This window comes from Phocoena sinus, chromosome 14, assembly GCF_008692025.1.
Source record: "Phocoena sinus isolate mPhoSin1 chromosome 14, mPhoSin1.pri, whole genome shotgun sequence".
NCBI lineage: Eukaryota > Metazoa > Chordata > Mammalia > Artiodactyla > Phocoenidae > Phocoena > Phocoena sinus.
In genome coordinates this window covers 86,094,882-86,116,810 of record NC_045776.1, presented here as the reverse complement: position 1 = coordinate 86,116,810, position 21,929 = coordinate 86,094,882, and positions in this window count along the sequence as shown.

Below are 21,929 nucleotides of genomic sequence, written 5' to 3'. Positions count from 1 at the left end.
CTTACACTGATTGAGTGTCTTTGGGGGGTTTCGCCCACGAATGAATCAGTTCCAAAGCCTCGCGAAAGATTCACATGCCAATGAAGAGGGCGTATGATTGACTTCTCTCTTCGTTGTTCATTGCAGCCAGGTTATTCCTTTTTTTTTTTTTCTTTGATGGTTCAGGCCTGACATCTATGCCGTGGGGTTAGCGGGGAGATGAGTTTCACCGGATCATGTGGGGAAAGCATGGGGGACACATGGTTCCCTCAGAAACGTAAGGGGTCATTACCGGCAGCCACACATGGCCGTTGACACTTAAATGAATGAAAATTAAATAAAATTAAGAATTCAGTTCCCCAGTGTCACTAGCCGCATCTTGAATGTCCAGTGGCCCTACTGGATAGCCCAGACACATAGCACATTTCCAGGGTCACAGAAAGTTCTGTTGGACAGCACTGCTGCCACCAAATTCAGGTTCCTTCTGTTTTCTCTCTTGTATTACCATTGTTTCCTTGTGTGTGTCTGTGTGTGTGTGTTTGCCTGTGTGTGTGTACAATGCATCGATCTAAAATTGTTATTACACAGCACAGGGAACTCTACTCAGTAATCTGTAGCAACCCAAATGGGAAAAGAATCTGAAAAAGAGTGGATATGTATATGCGTAACTGAATCCCTGTACACCTGAAGCGAACACAACACTGCAAGTCAACTGCACTCTAATAGAAAATAAAAATTAAATTAAAAAAATAAAATCGTTGTCACAGATTTATCCATTTCACACGTGATTCTTCTCGGAGACTGTCAGATCACCAAAGGCGGGCATTACTGCTGTATATCTGGTGTCGGGCAAAACCTTACCACGAAGCTGACAACTCTATAAACACCTGCCAACCAACACACAATGAACATTCTAAAGCCGCTGCCTTTACGTTGCACCAATCATGGGCCTGCAGAGTGGTGTCTGCTTGAGAAGCAAGACCAACTTGGGTGCCCAAGAAGGAACAGGACATCCCTTGGGTGCTGGAGGTCTGTCGAGCTGCCCCAGAGAAGGGGTGGGAGACAGCATCTCAGCAGGGGGTGCTGTGACATGAGCCCCAGAGAACCCCAACAGAAGCAGGCACCTCTGTGTTTATTTATTCTCAGAATAAACGGGTCAGAGGAAGGACCCGTTCAAAAGGAGTAGACGGCTTGGTTCCTTACGCAGCTACAGAAGATAACAAGCAGGAGGTCCTCGAAGCTCTTCGAAAGCACCAGGAGGTAGACTGGCCACGGAAGAGGGCGTGGGCCTGGACTCTGCCCCTGGGCTGCCCCTGTGACCTCACGTGCGTCTTGCAGCCTCTCTGCACCTCAGTTTTCTCATCTGCAAGATGGGGGTGCTGTTGCCTCCCTTGCAGCCGGGGGTGACGGGCAAGTGACACGTGTGTGCACGTCTGGCACGTAGGAACAAGTGCGTTTTGCGTGTCTGCTGCTGCCGTGTGCGTGGCTCGTACCAGCTGGTCTTTCTCTCCCGTTTTCGTTAGGAGAATATGGGACACAAATTCAAGCGCATCCCTGTGTGAGCAGGTTTTCTTACCACACACCCTCGAAGGCCTAGCTAGACATTCAGATCTTGTCCCTGTTTTCCCCTGACGGTCCTCAGGTCCGCTTCCTGCATGAGTCCAACGCGAAGCCCCCCTACTTGAGTCCTGATGGGCTTTGGGGTCACGCAGGTCCTCCGAGGCCTCACTCCTAGACACCTGCTCCTGCCTCGGGGACTACAGGACTGGTCCGGGCCCTATTCTGGCGTCCTGGGTGGTCAAGACATGGACCCCGGAATCGGCATCGCTTAGACTGGTCTTGTGGGATGCTCAGGTACACGCACATACACACACGCCTACACACGCAAACACACAGTTAAAAATGGTCATGACACTCCTTTGATATTACTTCATATCACTTCCTACATCAATTTCTTAGTGAAAAAGAAATCCAACTCTGACGTTAGAAAATGTGCAAAAGAACAGCAATACTTTCTTTTGCTTACGAAGCATGTTGGTCAATGTACGCAGCAAGCCATGGGTTTCCAATGGTTGAGCTGAGTTCGCAGATATTAAAGATTTCAAATCCACGCTATGGTTATGCCGGCATACTTCTTTCTTCACAGCAAAAGAGATTTTGTAACCCTATTTTCTCTGAGTAGTTGTGACCTGGAGGGGGCCACAACTCCACCATGTTTTTAAAATTTCCAACCCTCTGATCACAGTGAAAATCTGCCCAGGGAGGGGAGCCTGCCCCATGCTGGGCCTCTCTGCTCCGGGGGCTGCAGCCCCAGAGTTGCTGGGCGTTCAGAGGCAGCTGCCTTGCCTACAGAAGTAATTCCTGCACACACCCCACCCTGAGAAGGAACAGTTATGCTAACGCAAGTAGCCCAGTGTACCGAGAGCCCTGGTGGCCCTGAGCGGGCTGCTGGCCCATAATCCCCAGCAGGAGCTATACGTGTCATGCTGTGGAGTGACGGGACCCCCTGGGGGAGGACGGAAGGGGACTCATTTCTTCTGTCGTCTCCAAGAGCAGAAGCAACACGCAGAGGTACAGGACTGGATGGGCCCTGCCCTTGGCAATGGGGGCAGGGGCCCCCTTTGCATCCTTTGGACCGCTCTTAATTTAGCCATCTGATTGCATCAGGACAAAAGAACACGTGTAATAGGGGTGATGGAGGTGGTATGGGAAACCCTAGGGTGGCCGCCTCCAAGAATTCAAGTGATGCAGTCAGTAAGAAAGCCAGGCTTGTAAAGGGACAGCAGATATAAGCCAGGGATGCATGGAAGGGACGGCCAGGGGACGGAGAGGTCCTTCATGCATTTCCCAAAGAACTGAATTCCCTTCTCATTTCGACACGATCGGGTTGGATGCATGGACCCCCCAAACACCTATGTGATTTAAGGGGAGGCGGGCATACTGCAACCCTGTGTTCAGCTCTTTGGGTTTCTTAGTGTAATGTACAGAGACACTTAAGATGTAGGCGTGGGGTGCACGTGTGTAGGTTGGGAGAGAGAGAAGCAAAAAGAGACAGAGGGAGAGAGAGACACACAGAGAGACACTACATGACTCTGACTGTAAATGAGATTTCTATCTCCCATATCTACCTTGGGTAAGTTGCAAAATCCATCTCTATTTTCAGTGGAAATAAGTACACTTGGAGCACAAAAACAAAAGCAGCCTCCGAAGAAAAGTGAACCGCAGAGCAGGCAAGACTCACTGCAGGGCCGGACCTGGCATGGGGTCTCTGCGGTGACCAGGAGGCTGTGACATTAACACAGGCTTCATTACAACCGAATTAGAGGCTGGGTCCTCAAGCGCCCCGGAAATTAGGGACAGTCAGCAACAACCTGGTTTTCCCATGAAAGCAAGAGGCACCCGACTCGGTGGTGGAAAATCACTAATTATAGCGCTGAAGCTCTTTAAATGCAGAGACACCCTCCCCCCTCCAGCTTTCTGCTTCAACTGGGTAGTTTCTGAGTGTCAACATCCTCTCCTCTAGGAAGCTGGGGTCGCTGGAGAACCATTTCTTTCTTCCCAACTGAGCAGGTAAGAAAGTAACACGGTTTAAAAACCATGTGCTTGCTGCTGGTGGGAATGTGAATTGGTGCAGCCACTGTGGAGAACAGTATGGAGGTTCCTTAAAGAACTACAAACAGAACTACCATAGGACCCAGCAATCCCACTACTGGGCATATACCCTGAGAAAACCATAATTCAAAAAGAGTCATGTACCAAAATGTTCATTGCAGCTCTATTTACAATAGCCCGGAGATAGAAACAACCTAGGTGCCCATCATCGGATGAAGGTGTGGCACATATATACAATGGAATAGTACTCAGCCATAAAAAGGAACGAAATTGAGTTATTTGTAGTGAGGTGGATGGACCCAGAGTCTGTCATACAGAGTGAAGTAAGTCAGAAAGAGAAAGATAAATACCGTATGCTAACACATATATACGGAATTTAAGAAAAAAAAATGTCATGAAGAACCTTGGGGTAAGACAGGAATAAAGACACAGACCTACTAGAGAATGGACTTGAGGATATGGGGAGGGGGAAGGGTAAGCTGGGACAAAGCGAGAGACAGTCATGGACATATATACACTACCAAACGTAAGGTAGATAGCTAGTGGGAAGCAGCTGCATAGCACAGGGAGATCAGCTCAGTGCTTTGTGACCGCCTGGAGGGGTGGGATAGGGAGGGTGGGAGGGAGGGAGACGCAAGAGGGAAGAGATATGGGAACATATGTATATGTATAACTGATTCACTTTGTTATAAAGCAGAAACTAACACACCGTTGTAAAGCAATTATACCCCAATAAAGATGTAAAAAATAAATAGATAAATAAAAACCACGTGCTTGGGGACTTCCCTGGTGGTCCAGTGGGTAAAGACTCCATGCTCCCAATGCAGGGGGCCTGGGTTTGACCCCTGGTCGGGGAACTAGATCCCGTGTGCTTATACCAAGTAAGACCCCGGCTCAGCTTAAATAAATAAATATTAAATAAATAAATATTAAAACAAAAACCCTGTGCTTGTACATGTGTGTCCAGTGGGGTCATCACACTTGGTTGATGAAGATTCAACTCTCTAGGAAAGAGAGAACGATCGTGAATGTTACCGATCCCGACCTCACTCTGAGCAGTGACTTTGTGCGCCAGGGAGATGATCTGGATTCTGATTCACTTAGCGGGCGGCTCTCAGAAGCCCAGCTTCTTTCCTCTGCTGTTGGGTTATTCTAGTCTTTAAAGACACATTTGTCATTCAACTTTACTCAACATGACCGTGCAATACAAGCTAAGTATTTCTTCTGGAGTTTCCATCTGAGAAAAAGCCACCGGTTCCAAGAGCAGAGGAAACAACTTCAACTTTTCAAGCCCTAAGGATTTTCGAGGGTGACTCATGCACGCGATCATGCATTCACTTATCCATCCATCCAACACCCATCTGTTGAGTGCCTACTTGATGTCTGGCACTGTTCTGGGTGCTGAGGACACAGCAGACAACACACCAGACCAAATACCTCCCCAGTTGGGAGATGACCTGCCTGTAGTGGAAAACAAACACCAAACAAGACACAGGTAAGAAAATACAGAGTAGGTGAGATGGTGACAAGGCGGCCAGGGGAAAAGGGGTGTGGGGAGGCAACTTTACATAGGGTGCCCTGGGGAGCCTCACAGAGCAGATGGGATTTAAGTAAAGCCCCGGAAGAGGCAGACACAGAGCACGCAGGGCTTTGTAGGGAAAGGAGAGAGCATGTGCAAAGGTCCTGGGGTGGGCGCTTGACTGAAGCATTTGAGACCAGTGTGGAGAAGGGGAGGGGATTTGGAGGGGAGTATGTATGGAGGCAAGATGGGAGCCATGGAAGGAGTCAAGCAGGAGGGTGACACGGACTGCCTTAGCATCTAAGAGATCACCGGGCTGACAGTGGTGTGAACAGGAGTGAGCGTGGCAGCAGGAAACTAGTTTGGAACCGTAACCGTCCAGGTGAGAGACAACGGGGGCTTTCATACTACGTGGTTTTCCCCTGAGGACCACTGAAACGTAGCCTCCTGTAAGAAGCAACTCCTGGTGCTTCCCTTACTACAAGCTACTGCCTCACTACGGCCAGAGGGACGTCCTCAGATACACCTCCATGTGCGCTGCACCCTGCCGAAAACTCTGCCCGCTTCAGAGCATCCCTCTGGCATCCTCACTTTCCCTCCTCTTGGTAAGCTCTCCCTTTCCCTCCCCTCTTCCTGGTCCTTGGTTAGCTAGCTGTCCAGAGGGCTGGCAACCAGAGCCGTTCCAAATAAGACTTGATTTTGTGCCAACAGCTATGAGAATTCAGCCAGGCTTTCACGCACTGCTCGTCCTCGTGGTCCTGTCTGCCTGTGAAAATGGAGGCTTCTCTATTTTGATCCTAAGATCATTTCTTCTCCGGGCTTCTGGTTGGCTTAAAATGGAATATTCCAAAGAGGGTTTTCCTTTCCTCCTACAGACGTCCTGTCTTCGGACGTAAGTGGAAGGGATTTAGGGTCGTCATCATAAAGAAAGGAATTCCTCAAGCCAGGATGGTTTACCCACTGGATGGTTTACCCCCAATGCTTGGAGGTCGTGTGCAGTGATTCTCTCTGGTAGCAGAGCTCAGAAGATGTACTGGTCACCGGCACAGGCTGGTTTGGGCTTCAGGTTGCCTGGGAATAAGGTGTGTGGGGATGGAGGGAGTGATGGAGCGGGTGAGGGCGGGGATGCTACCCAGATCCAAGGGCCTCCAGCTTGTGTAACCGCTCGCTCAGTCTCTTAACAAAAGCCTCTAACCCCGCCTGGAGCCTTCCACGACGCGCACAGCACGCTACGGTGTGCGCCGAGGTGCACAGGTCCTGTGCAAATCACACAGAGCCAGAATGCCTCCGGAAAACCCTCAGAAATCACCCAAGAAAGAGCAATTCCATTGCTTCCTAAATCCAGCACAGCCTCCTCCTCTTCCTGATGGAGCCCCAGATAAAGCCATGAGTTTAGATATCATGTTGTACAGACTCACAGACATAGAGGACAGACTGGCGGTTGTCAAGGGGGAGGGGGGCGGCGGAGGGATGGAGTGGGAGGCTGGGATGAGCAGATGCAAACTATTCTATATAGGATGGATAAACAATAAGGTCCTACTGTACAGCACGGGGAACTCTATTCAATCTCCTGTGATAAACCATCATGGGAAAGAATATATATATATAGTATATATACATATATATTTTATATATATATCACTGAATCATTTTGCTGTACACCTGAAACTAACACATTGTAAATCAACTAGACTCCAATAAAATAAATATTTTAACAATAGACACCATGTTGTAAAAGGAGAAGAGAAGGAAGGAGGGAGAGAGGGAGGGAAGGAGGTGTAAAACACACGGCTCCAGCTCTGCCCCCTCGACTGAGCGACATGATGGGAAGGGAAGCGTTCGGGGTGGGGGGCTCTTCAGACCCACACGTGCTCACCTGGGTGCACAGGCATGGCGGCACCCAAGGGCAGAAGTCAGTCTGTCCCTCTGTCTCTCTGGCTGAGCGCATTCAGCTTGCGTATTTCACCCAAGTTAAAGGTGCGTAAGGATGCCCCAGTTTGCAGATAGAGGTTATTCACACTGGGCTCCCACGGGGAAGAGACTCCCCATGGGGCCACTCTCTCCTCTGTTGATATTGACACTTGTACAGAAATGTCATCAGAGCACCCACCTTTTTAATGACTCCATATGTCAAAATGCCCTACTCCTATCAGGCAGCTCAAATAACAAAGTATCGATATTTTTTATAAAGGAAAAACGGGTTGCAAACAATAACAAAAGTAACGATGAAGTGATGCTGACTTCCTGCATCTCTGTGCCCAGCACTGCTTTCCAGCCCTTCACACCTCTCCCCTCATTCATCCTCTCACGCTGCCCCTGTGAAGAGAAGAGGAAGACCCCGGGAGCTCAAGCCTCCCACCCCAAGTCACGAAGTCGGGCAGAGATGGGGCTCAGAGCCGGGCTGACCCCACGCTCTGCTCTCGAGCACTGCGGGAAAGCAGAGAACACCATTCTGGTGACACCGTTCACTGGAGGCACACACCCCAAAAGACGCCTCGATGGGAGGAGGAACTGAGCAAAGTAAGGACCTTAAATGAAATGGCTCTTTCTGAGCTGTGCTTTGTGGTCGTGCCCTGGGTTTCTAAGAAAGTGCTACGGAAAAGAGCTTCATGCAGGCTACACCTGCATTTCCCAGAGCAGTGACCACTGGCAGAATTGTAAGGGGCATCAGACTTTTGGGGTCTCAGATGACAGCTTGATAAGCACTTCTGTTCCATAGGAAATCTCCCTTTCCAAGCCTGGGTCCAGGAAACCCTTGCTGCCACCATGTTGCTGGCTCTTCTCCTACGGAGGAAAGAATCATTTGTCTAAGCATGTTTCCCTTTTCACTTGGCCTGCCAGGAAACCTCTTAATAAAACTATTTTTAAAAATTAGTGGAATAATCCAGTCACTTCCTGGACCACAGAATAAGATACTTGATAAGGTCCAACAGTCCTCCAAACTTCTGAAAAAGTTAGAGTTCTAAACCATAGAGAGTTACTTTCTGAATATCAAAAGAAATAAGAAAGTAGCTTCTTCTCCAATCCCTAAACTGTGATAAGTTTTCTCCAGCTGCCACCTGACGTCATCTGTTACCCTCGACTTCCTCTCGGCCACCTACATGCAGACCCTGTGGCTGCCATCTGCTAAGTCTCGCTGGGGGCACCTCAAGGATGCTGCTGGCTCTGCACTTGGAATAGGATGTTCAGACCCTCTGAAAACCACAAAGACCCCCTTCATCGGCGTCCTCTCCACTCTGCAGTCAGCACCCATTCACATCACCGCTGCCCAGAGCAGATCCTCACCGTACATGACAGGAAAAGAGAAGGGAAAAAGCTCTCTGTCCACTAATAGAAAACATCCCCAAGCACGAAGGGCCCAGGGGGAGGAGAGCGGCGGCCGGCAGCAGAACTCCAGCCCTGCCATCCCTGGGAAGGATCAAAGCAGGATGAAACAAAACCCATCTGGTCTAGAGAGAAGCCCTGGCTCGTGGCGCGTAATCAGACGTAAAGGCTTCTCAACACTGGCCTGGCTTTTTAAGCACCTCCACAGCACAGAAAAAAAAGGAGGAGGAAATGGCGGCCGGGGGATCAAACTCTCTGAGAGTGATGAATGACACCTCCGCGGGGACAGGGGTGTCTGCTGGGAGCAGCGCCTCAGCGTCTTCCTCTGGCTTCAAACAGGTCTGGGGAAGTTTCTATCTTACGCTGTCAACATAACTCCACTCCCTGACTAACACTTTCACACGGTGGTAGTTAGTAAGGTGTTCTAAAAAAGAATTTAGCACAGAAGGATGCATTTCTTCCCTTCCTTCTTCTTACCAAAACAACTTCAAAGAACTGTGGCTGGATGAACTTGTAACAAGGGAGATGGAGTTGGCTGTGGAATCCCGGGGGGGGCGGGCAGGGAAACAGAGACATGGGGAGACAATGATATATAAATATTGGTTAGGATAACTCAAAGCAAAAGTGGTTTGTAAAATAGATAGAAATGTATTTCTTTCTCATTTCAAGTCCCAAGAAGTGAAGTAGTCCAGACGGGTTGGACGGTTCCGTGATGTGAGAGACCCACAAATCCACATTCTCTGCCAGTGACTTCTACCTCGTGGTCCAAGAGGGCTGCACCAGTTCCAGCCATCATGTCTACATTCTAACCAGCAGCAAGAAGAAAAGAGAAGAAGCCTGTCCCCATTCCTTCTAAAGACATTTCATAAAAGCTGCACATCCATCTGGAGCCTGTGCTCCACAACGGGAGAGGCCGCGACAGTGAGAGGCCCGCGCACCGTGATGAAGAGTGGCCCCCGCTCGCCGCAACTGGAGAAAGCCCTCGCACAGAAACGAAGACCCAACACAGCCCAAAAAAAATCAATTAATTAATTAATTAATTTAAAAAGCTGCATATCCCACATCCATTTAAATCTGCTGCAGAGATTAATTAGCTCCACCCAGCTCCAGGGGAAGCTGGGTAATGTCATCTCTTTTCCTGGTAAACTACACATTTTTGCCTAAAAGTGTAGCTGACGTTGAGCTAAAATATGTCAAAGTCCTTTGGAGTAATATAAAACACGTTAGGGGATAAATGATTAGTAGTGACGGTAATTTCTCTTTTACATCAACAGACTACTTTTAACTTCCATTACAACTCCAAATTAAAATACTTCCTGAGAATTCTCCTGACAACCAGTAAAGAGAGCAAAAGTGGTCAGCTTGCCTTTCCATCCTAAACCTCCAGGGGAACAAGTGAAAAACATCACAGAAGCTGCTCAGAGACTTCACCAGCACAGACTCAAAGAGAGAGTAGACAGTAGCAAGATCACGGGAGCAGCACACTTCCCCAAACGATGTATGTTTCATCTCAGCTTCAGAGAACCCCAGTTCAGTACCCAGTTAATAGTCTGGGTCAGTGAAGGTGGCTGATGCCAAAATTAGCCAACAGACTGATCGATTGATTCACTTAATATACTGGTCCTTGGGACTTCCCTGTAGGTCAAGTAGTTGGAACCTCACCTTCCAATGCAGGGGGTGAGGGTTCCATCCCTGGTTGAGGAACTAAGATCCCACATGCCTCACGGCCAAAAAACAAAAACATAAAACAGAAGCAATATTGTAACAAATTCAATAAAGACTTTAAAAATGGTCCATAGCAAAAAAATCTTAGGGCTTCCCTGGTGGCGCAGTGGTTGAGAGTCCACCTGCCGATGCAGGGGACACGGGTTCATGCCCCGGTCCGGGAAGATCCCACATGCCGTGGAGCAGCTGGGCCCGTGAGCCATGGCCGCTGAGCCTGCGCATCCGGAAAAAAAAAAAAAAAAAATACTGGGTCCTTGCTTTGACTATTCATGTCCCTTTCCTTTTTCCCCTACTACATTATTTCTATTTCCTTATTGATTTGTAACAACTCTTTATATATTAAAGATAAAATGCCTTTGTCATCTTGTTGACATCAACATTAGCTTTAACAAAATAATGGGTCTTTTAAAAACATCTGAGAATGAAGAGCTGCAGCTGGAGTTTCCAAGTTTTGAACAGAATTAGGCAGAAACACTTTCTGACCCTGAGAAATAAGATGATGGTTTTAGGCAAGAGTAAATGTGCGAAGACCATTTCCCACGTGAATATCACTCTTTGTCAAGGCTCCCATACCATTGAGATGACTGTGTCCCCAAACTCTGGAGGCCTTCAGCGCATCCTGGAATTTCCAACCGAGTGTCTCTAACCAATGGAAAAGCAAAACGAAATAGCAGTGAAAAGTCATCTTAAGGAGCTGCTGGCGCCTTGGATGAGGAAGGTATGTGAGAGCTCCTTGCAAACTCAGAAGAAAGATCCAAATATTCTTCTTTTTGCTTCCCGACTGTCTGCACAAAGACTTGCATCCATGCCCACGTCTGTGTTAGAGGAACAGGAAGATGAAGTGGTCCAGAATCGTCCTCCAGAGAATATCTGTTTGGACACAGCTCTGCCAAGATGCCGGGCCTATGGAGCTTCTGAGCAGCATCTTGGGCATGGAGGGAGGGGGGGGTGGTCGCTGAAGCTTCCCAGCGGTTGCTTGGAGTGGAAGAAAGGCTTGGCGACTTTCCTTTCTCCCTGGCTCGGGGTCCAGGTTTTGAAGCCTCTTTGGATGCGTGGAAAATCGCAGGCCATGCTGCCCGAGTTTCTTTCTTTTAACCCTTTTTTTCTTTTGTATTGAAGTATAGTTGATTAACAACATTGTGTGAGTTTCAGGTTCCCAGCAAAGTGGTTCAGTTATGCATATACGTGTATCTATTCTTTTTCAAACTCTTTTTCCATTTAGGTTATCACAGAATACTGAGCAGAGTTCCCTGTGCTCTACAGTAGGTCCTTGTTGGTTATCTATTTTAAATATAGCAGTGTGTATCTGTTTCTTTTAAAGTACTGGTGTTTTAGACCAGGGGCGTGGAGAGACCCACAGTGGGCTGCGTGGGATGAGGACCCCCTCTGTGCAGCCACAGCTTTGTGAGAGTATAATAAGCAGACGAAAGAACAGCTGTCAGCATCGGGGACCACTCGAAGTCCCTCTGCACGCACCCGCTTTGCTCGTTCTAAGTGGTACCTCATGCAAACAGCAGACCTCTCTGAACTAGAGCTCTTGATATGCCAGTGAAATGAAATCTGGGGACCCCCTCATTGCCCCGAACTTCCTGGCTCCTCGGATAAACTGGCAAAGGCAAGATTAGACCTGGAGAAAGACAGACCTCCAGCCCCCTGGGCTGACATCCTGCCCCTGCAGATGAACTTAAAAGGAGAAGCCTCTGTAACTTGATCCCCTTTGCCTCTGAGAGTCGGAGGCCCTTGGAGCGGCCTGGCAGGTCTCCCGAACACAGACCACATGCCTGCAGGGGGAGGCTGACCTCCAGCGCTTTGAAGGAGGGAACCTCCCCCAAGCCAGACACACACACTGCAACGGGGCTCAAAAACTAAGCAGAGAGGCTGGAAACCCTTTTTAAATTTGCCTTCCAGATGTGCAAATCCAGACAACCCAGGAGGGGCACTCCGAGAGACACAGAAGATCCTTAAATGCTTACGTTAAGTCCTCCTTAAGGATCTCATGCTAATCACTTAAGCCAGCCAACATCTTTACAAAATCCAGGGAATTACCCAAAGACCTCTGTGCAGGGTATTTCTAAGTGGAGACTCAGCCTGCTTCCTCCCCTGACATCATGTGGAATGACTCAGGTAACAGTTAATAAATCTTAAGACCTTGGGATGGATTTCATCTTCTGTGCAGGGAAAAAAAAACATACACACACACACACACACACACACACGTGCACATGCATATATCTCAAGAAGAGAAATAAGAAAGAACAGGAACTAAGGGGGGGAGGGATAAATTGGGAGACTGGGATTGACACACACACACACTACTCTCTATATAATAGATAACTAATAAAGACCTACTTCACAGCACAGGGAACTCTACTCAATACTCTGTAATGGCCTATATGGGAAAAGAATCTAAAAAAGAGTGGATATAGTATATGTATAACTGATTCACTTTGCTGTACACCTGAAACTAACACAACACCATTAATCAACTATACCCCATTATAATTTGTTTAAAAATTATTTAAGAATAGCAATAAATCTAATGACTAAGAAGAGTTGTCATAGTATAGTGGAAATTTATTAAAATAATTGTATCTTCTAAACCAAAAAAACAACAAAATAAAACAAACAAACAACAACAAAAAGAATAGGATCTGAACGTAATCCCTTGACTGATCAGAAAGCTATAGTCAAAGGCAGCTAAAGGCTCAGGCAGGGATGGGAGAGGCCTGCTTTAGAGACCTTTCCCAGCCTTTCCTTCTGAATATCTACTGAGCGATGTTTACTGAACGCCCACCGGGTACAAGGCTCCGTGCTAAACACCCAACATACATCAGTGAGCAAAACAGACAGACTCCTGCCCCAGGAGGCTCCCATCCTTCCAGGGTTTGGGGAAGATGGGCAGTAAACAAGGCACACAGTAAATAAGCATTTTATAACAGCTAAATTGTCAAGTGCTATGGAAAAATATGGAGAACGGAGAAATATGGAGAACTGAGTGAGGTGGTGGGTGTAGCTGTATCTTTTTTTTAACAGATTTAACTTCTTAGAGCAGCTTTAGGTTTACAGAAAAAGTAGGTGGAAAGAGTAGTCTTATATATCTACCCTCCCTTCCCTATTATTTGCATTTTGCGTTAATGTGGTACATGTTGTTACTATTGATAAACCAATATGGATACACTGTTAGTAATTAAAGTCCATAATTTACATTAGGGCTCACCTGTTGTGCTGTATAGTTCTATAGATTTTGTCAAATGCATAATGTCATGTATCCACGATGTCAGTATCATACAATAAGTTGACTGCCCTAAAAGTCCTCTGTGCTTTACCTATTCATCCTCACCTCCTTCCCAGCCCCTGACAACCACTGGTCTTTTTGCTGTCTCTATGGTTTTGCCTTTTCCAGAATGTCACAGAGTTGGTATCATACAGTAGGTAGTCTTTTCAGATCGGCTTCTTTCACTTAGCAACATGCATTTAAGGTTCCTCCACGTCTTCTCAAGGTTTGCTAGCTCACTTCTTTCTATCACGGAATAATATTCCATTGTCTGGATGTATCACAACTTATCCATTCACCTACTGAAGGACATCTTAGTTGCTTCCAAGTTTTGCCGATTATGAATAAAGCTGCTATAAACATTTGTATGCCTTTTCAATTCATTTGGGTAAAGACCAAGGAGCACGACTGCCAAATAATATGTCTGTAAGAACCTGCCCCACTATCTTCCAAAGTGGCTGCACTATTTTGCATTCCCACCTGCAGTGAAGGAGCGTTCCTGTTGCTCCACATCCTTGCCAGCATTTGGTGTTGTCAGTCGTCTGGATTTCAGTCCTTCTAGTAGATATATGGGCTGCAGTTTTAATTAAGAAGATTTCTGAGAAGGTGACATGGAACAAACACTTGATGGACCTGAACAAGCAAGCCATGTAGATTACCGAAAGTCTAGTTCTGCAGATTGATATTTTTTCGTCATATGTAAGTTGCACAAAATGGGAATGCTGCTTCTTTGGAGAGTAAGGGGGATGTGACCGTCACACTAGAAATAAACAAACATATCTAGAACGTTGTGAAGTAATTATGCCACCCAAATCGCAGGAGTGATATAGCCTGGGACCCTTTGGAGAGAAAAACCAGTGGTGGGTCCCACTGCCATTCCTGTTGGGTTTAACCACACTTCCTGTTATGTCAAGAGCCAACCTGCATTTCTGTCCCTGGGCTTCTGAGATCATACATTATTTCCTCCTACACAAGTGCCTGAAGTAAACGCCGTCGTCACAGTGGAGTGGACCTCAGCAGACCAAGGCTGTCACTATACTTTTCCTCTCTTAATAGCTTTATCTCTCACTTTCCTCTCCACGCCTTTTCCCAAGAAACGCTCTCTTTGGAAGTCCAGGTCACTGCCAGCACACCCTGAGGACGCCTCGCTTATTGGGAGAGCAATCAATACCCCCTCCCCCACGCATCAGCTGCTCAGAACCAGAATTAGGCAAAACAAACACCAAAAGTCTGAGTATCTGCAAGTTTTCTTTGAAGATCGATTTTTTTAATATATTGGACTCGATCTCTTAAAGAAACACGTAGGAAGAGAAAACAATCTTTTTTCAATTCTCACTGTCCTCAAGCAATTCAAACAAGCTTGATCATTTGATGTTTCACGGGCAAAGTTGATTCAAATGGGCTGACTAGGGTTGGCAAAGCCAGGGCCCCCTTCCGGCCACCGGACAAAGGAGTCAGTTACTGAGATGCTCTCAGATCCGAGTCATGTGAAGTCATTTCTTATAAGGATACACACACCTACACAACAGACCTCAACAGGTTTTGCTTTGATGAGAGCACTGTCTTACCATGAAAGGTACTAATGATGAACCAGAAAGGAACTAGCCCCCCAAAACTATGACCCTCATTTTCTGTTTAAGTAGAAGTCCGTGTCACGTGGGTAGAGATAATTTCTACCCTAAATGATTAAGCTGTTACGACGCTGGTTATTGAAGAGTTAAGCCTCCATTAATCGAAATGATATTCCAATGAGCACGCGTGCATGAGTCTTTTTGCTTGACCTGTAAAGACAAGTAGTGCCCCCCCTCACCACGCTCTCAGAGATGCTATGCTTAGACCTCCCCAGCTGCTCATGACATGGCTTTACCTACTAAAGAGAAAACACAATGTCTGGTCCTTCACTGAATCGGTCCTATTGCTTTGAGAGCTTCTCCAGGCGGCAGGTATAAAAGCAAAGGCAGAAAAGGCAGGTGACAGCACTGCACTGGAGCTCAAGGAGTTGAACGCAGAGAAAAGGAGTGTGGAGGTGGGGATACGTGGCTTCTGTGTTTCCTGGTGGTTATTTCGGGAACATCACACAGCTGATCTCCCCCCCGGATGTCACAATCCTCAGTGTTACTATAGCTTCAGAGTCTCACACGTTTGTGAACTGGAATTTAAAAAAAAAAAAAAAAAAATCTACCTTCAAGTTAATGCATCCATTTCCAGAGCTCCACAAGGAAGGAATTAAGTAGACAGGAAATCATCCGAAAAGAAGGATAAAGAGACTGACAGCGAGCGTTTGAAATTTGAGAAGGGGTGCAATGAACACTCGCAAAGAAAAGAAACAGTGAAGAGGCTGATATAATTGCAAAGGGCAGCAGGGAACAAAAGAATGCGGGAAGCCAGGCAAAGACGATGCAAACCCTGAGACCCTCCTTTACTTGGCAACTGTAATTGCATGTCCAGAACTGCTGGGGCAGACGCCAATTTGGATTCCAGAAACCCGATGATAAGGTTCTTAGATTTTTGCTCTATTCGAGTAAGGTGCGTGGCTTCAAGACATCGTCTATCAATCAGTGACATTCCGACCTGAGAAACCAGAAACGGGTGGAAATGGGAGGCAAAGTCCACCTTGGAAAAATCCACACACTTTTTTGAAGCATCGCTGTGACTCAGCATCGGCTCAGCAGCAGAAGCCCGGTTACCCATGAGGCTGGGCTGTGAACACACCAGGAGTCTCTGGGAACAATGGGAAAATATAATCAAAGATTCAAATCCCAGCACGTGATCGTGTCATTCCCTCATTGAATATAATAAACCTGACGCTATAATCTTTAGGCAAAATGCTGCAGAAACAGCTGTAATAATGAAAGAACAGGCTAACAAGAGCAGAGACCATGAAAAAATAAAAAGAGGAAGAAGAAAGCAAGACACTCCCAGCCCATCCAGAAGCTCTCTCTCCCTTTAAGCCAAATTTCTCTGCACCCTGTTCCTCTTGTTCTCTTGAAGCGTCCTCTTCAAGGCTGACTAGTTTCTGATTTTCATGGCTTTAGACTTAAGCGTGTCAAGCCAACTTGGAAAGAGGCCCAACTCTAGATGAAAAAGCAACTTTCAACTCAAAAGCAATGGAGTCTCAGACCAACAGCTACACAAATGCCTGGAGGAGAGGTGAACACACTCTTTGCTCTGTGCCACCTTCTCCAGAAAGCCTCTCTGGACTACCTGGAAATTGACTGGAATGTGCTTGCTCCAGACTCCTGGAAGGGAAAGGAAGACGATGGCAGAGATATGAGGTTCTTTAAACTATTCGGGATGAGCCAGATGATGGGGACTCTTGCATAAGAAATGGCAATTACCTGCTAACAAGAGGAAATGGACCCCAGCTTAGGGACAGACACATGGTGGACCAAGACGGTTTCTTACCACGCTTGGTTGATTTCATCCTTCAGCATGGGAACAACAGTAGTAAACCCTTTGGAGGAAGGGCTGCATATTTAAGAAAAATGATGCCTATTTGATATTTAAATTTTAGAGCAAAATAAAAGGAATGACTTATCAACCTTTCTAAAGAACGGTCTTGCTAGGAATAGTAACCCGGGGTTTTAAATATAGAGTTGCAGCTGGGATGCCTTCATCGTGTGATTACCTAACTGGAGACGTTCTGCTATGAAATGGGCACACAGTGTCAGCACAATCCCCCCCCCCCCACCACAGAACTACAGATTGTGTGGAGCAAAATTCTCTCTCTCACAAAGCTCTGTAATGGCCATATATATAAATAAGTAAGCATCTATTTACATATGCACACATTCAAATGCAGTTAGAGAGGCACACACGTATTTTTACAAATTCAGCCCCTTCTCATCTGATGAACAAACTCAAAAACAATTCTGTTCTATCCAGTGCAATACTATGCGTAGTAATTAAATGAAAAGCACTTAAACATTGATTGCCCAATATTAGACAAGTGTTTTCACAATGAAGCTGGTTCTGTTTATTTAAAACACAAAATTATAATGGAAAATTACCCTGATCACTTAAACTCCAATACTACAGAGGCAAAATAACTTTTGTTCCCCATTGATCTAATTTAATGAGCTGGGATAAAGCGCTGTGGATAATTACGGAAAAGATCTAGGAGACTATCTGCACTCTGTGTTTCCAATAAAATAATCCCAGGAGAGAAGGTTTAGAGTGACAGAAAGAACACAAGAGCGGGGCGGGGATTGACTAGGCTTGGGTTCTCACCTTGAACATCCAGGAAAGGGTTAAGAGCCTGGCGCTTGCTTAGATTTGAATCCCAGCTTCCCACCCCCACCCCGCCCCATTAACAGCTGAGTGTCCTTAGACAAGTTCCTAACCCTCTCTGTGCCTTGATATCCCCATCTGTAGAATGGGTAGGTACTTGTAATGCAAGTACCTACCTAGTGCAGCTATTGTGAGCACTAAGAAGTTAATGCTGGCTTTATCACTCAGTCGCTGAGTGTACCAGATAAGTTATTTTACTTTTGCTTTTTTTTTTACTTCAATATTCCTCCCTTGTAAATGGAGGTCACTATTGGCCCCTCTTCCTAGGCTACAATGGGAATTGAATGAGGTTATCTAAGCATGAGTGGTGCTCAGTACACTAAACATTTTTACAAATGTTGGCTATTACCGAGCTTTCTTGACCTCATTCAGTGCCATGACGGGAAGTTAGAATTTTAATCGGCAGTGACTGCCAATCTTTCTCAGTAGTTGATCTCTCTTTTAAATGCCAATATATAAAACATTTAAAAAGGCATTATGCATTTATTGTATAAAGTTGGAATTTATAAAATCATTATTATATAGTTGATCAATACGAAAGATGAGGATGCTTCAGTGAATAGATACATAGCTAAAATTCCTTTGCAAAGGTTAAAAAGTCAGCTATTACCCCCAAAGTCATAAAATTATCCCACTATCACAACATAATTATAAGGCATATTAATCATTCACCAATAAGCAGCATCTAGGTTTGTACAACATTTAGCTGAGAATACAGAAAGGGATGGGACTCACTCAAAGTTTTACATGCATCCAGTGTGCAGATCTGAATTGGAAAAAAAATTCTGGATCAATCCTCTATCTTTAGCATTTATGATACATCTAAATAACTCCTGAGTTAAATTAAAATATATATAATGGAAACCTCTATTTAGAACTAAGAGGCTCACTGTGAGATTCAGCCAGTGTGGCACTGAAAGGAAAATTCATAGCCTTAGATGTGTGTATCAGAAAATTAAAGAAGAATGTCAATAAACAAATAATGCTTAATTTCAAGAAACTAAAAATGACAAAAGTTTTTTGCTAATGAAATTAGAAGCAGATGTTTATATATTCTCTACAGGGAGTCAAACCATTAGGCTCAACAGGGAGATATTAAAAATACTCAACATCTGTCAGGCACGAGAGCTGAAGAATCAGAGTGGGGACCTGAGCCCCCCTGCCAGGCCTCTTAATGCCTGGAATCTTGGGGACATGGGTGGGAGTGGTGGTCCCAGGAGAGACGGGGCTTAGGGCAGTGGCTACTTCAATATTTTTGCAACTACTGCCACCTCTCCAGGTCACAGCAGCTGAACGTCTGTGATGAAACTAGGTGGTCTTCAAGATTCCTTCCAGCTTTTTTATGAAATCCAGAAGTTTCCAAATTCTGTTGAGTTTGGATAAGATGGAGGCAGTCACGAAAACCAGATAGATGAGAGAAAAGCAGTGGAGTTCTTCTCCCACCTCTTCCTTCTCAAAGGGAAACACACACTGTCACACAATCACATACACACGACTAACACACACAGGCACAGACGCACACACAGGCACAGACATAACACACACACAACAGACACACGTCACACTCTCACACACGCACACAAATAACCAGCAAACACCTAGAGATGATCATACTAAGTGAAGTAAGTCAGACAAAGACAAATATCATGGGATATCACTTATACGTGGAATCTAAAAATGATACAAATGAGCTTATTGACAAAACAGAAACAGACTCACAGATGTAGAAAACAAACTCATGGTTACCAAAGGTAAAGGGTGGGAGAGGGATAGAGTAGGAGTTTGGGATTAATAAATACACACTACTATATATAAAATAAACAACAAGGATGTACTGTATAGCACAGGGAACTCTATTCAATATCTTGTAATAACCTATAATGGAAAAGAATCTAAAAAAGCATACATATATATATATATAACTGAATCACTTTACTGTACACTTGAAACTAACACAACATTGTAAATTAACTATACTTCAACTTAAAAATATAACCAGCAAACCTCTAAACCTGACTTTCCAAAGCAGAACCCTGTGTGCCCACCTCCCTGTACTTTCTAGTGCTGGCCCCTCAGGTTCACAATTTCTGCAGCAGATTTTGTGGGCTGGGGTGCTCCGCAGAGCCACTGGGCAGACTTCCAAGATCCCAGGCCACCTGGAAGACATCCAGAGGCTCGGGCAACTGTAGCTCCTTGAAGAATAAAGATCATCTCAGAGAAGACTGGGAAGCGCCTGATTCACCCCTGGAGGAAGCGAAGAGAGATCAAGGGCTCCGGGACACCCCAGGGAGGGAGAAGCGGTCCGTAGGACCAGCCTGTTGGCCCTGGACAGGACGCAGAGTCCTTCCTCCAGGTGCACCCAGGAGCTGCTGTAGGAACCGCGGCTGAGTGGGTTACGGCCTTTTATTTTTAATCCTTCAAGAAAATCAGACGCAGTGCCGGAGGGTTTGCGCTTAGAACCTTGACATGTGAGAATTATACAGTCTATCACTTCGAAGAATGTCACTGTGGCTTACAGCAGAGAGAGAATGAGAGAGAAAATACTTGTTCAACGAAGGGCAGACAGCAACGGATGGGGCTCTTAATATTTCAAGATGATAGACGCAGGGCTGGGTGAAGAAACAGCATTTCTAACAGCAGAGGATCAAGGAGACCCACCCTCCTCAAACAAGCCACCTGGCTCTGCCTTTCAAGAAGCCAAAAGAACTAAAAGGGGCTCAGATGTCTCAAAGATGTTAAGAAAACATTGGAAACAGTCTCCTTGAGAAGTCCGTTGCCATGTGCACAGCCTACCTGGAGCATCATTCAGGGCAATCGTGAAAAACTGCAAATTTCTTACATGCCTGTCACCAAAGAACTGGTTGCAAGCACAGGGCCCCAACCTACGATGGAGTACAACCCAAGAGCTGAAATGCACAAGCTCCACCCATAGGTGTCTTCAGGGCTGGAGCCTGAAAACATCACTGAGGGAAACACAAAGCAAACTGGAGAAAGATACTCTGTGATTCTGTATGCCCAGTTTCTAAACAAGCTAAAGAACTTTGTTACTTGTGGAGGTGCCTATATTATTAAAGTCCAAAGACAGGGGCTGAAAAATTAACATCATATTCGTGTCAGTGGTTGCCTCCGGGGGGCAGGGGAGAGAACAGAGGGAGGGATGGATGAGGAAACACCTTCTGGGGAGGGTGCAAATAGGATTTCAACGCTATCAGTAATGCTTGATTTCTTTCTTCTTCTTTTTTTTTTGCGGTACGCGGGCCTCTCACTGCCGTGGCCTCTCCTGTTGCGGAGCACAGGCTCCGGAAACGCAGACCCAGGGGCCATGGCTCACGGGCCCAGCCGCTCCACGGCATGTGGGATCTTCCCGGACCGGGGCACGAACCCGCGTCCCCTGCATCGGCAGGCAGACTCCCAACCACTGCGCCACCAGGGAAGCCCCTGATTTCTTTCTTTTCTTTCCTTCTTTCTTCCTTTCTTCCTTCCCTCCTTCCTTCCTTCCTTCTTTCTTTCTTTCTCTTTCTTTCTTCCTCTCTCTTTCTTCCTTTCTTGATTACAAAAAGATCTGAAGCCAATATTATGAATTTTTAACATCTGTAGCTTTGTGATGCATGTCTGTGATATCATTCTCTATAAGTCTATATATTTTATGTGCCATTTTTTAAAAAGACCCCCCTTTTAGTCATGCATATGGAAAGCTGATGTTTCCAACAGCTCCCTCTTAAATTCTTCCCTGCTCATTGAAAACCAATGGATGACATTTTTCTGCTAAAATGAGATTTTTTTTCCTACTAGGGATTCAGAGTGGGGACACCAGACAGAAGTGATGACAGGCATGAAAAGATGATTTACAAAAGAAAACAGTTAGAGGGATTCTAATTAAACAGAGCAGTCGGGAAACAGTCTACAAGATGAGCGTCACATTGATGTATTTAGAGATAGACTTTTTTCGCTTTTTTTAAATTAATTTTTATCCGGTTATAGTCGCTTAGAGATAGACTTTAAAAAACTCTGTGTTTGCAGTCACGTGCCTAAGGTTAGCTACGGTGACACACAGCTGAGAGGAGATTGAAGAATCACGTTCGTTCATTCAATCAAATTGCTTGCCATGGCAATGGAAGTGTAAACCGAATCACTGTGTCGGCATTTGTTACGGGAGCTTCGCGGAGGCATCAGCTGGGGGTATGCACACACCAGGTACATTCTATG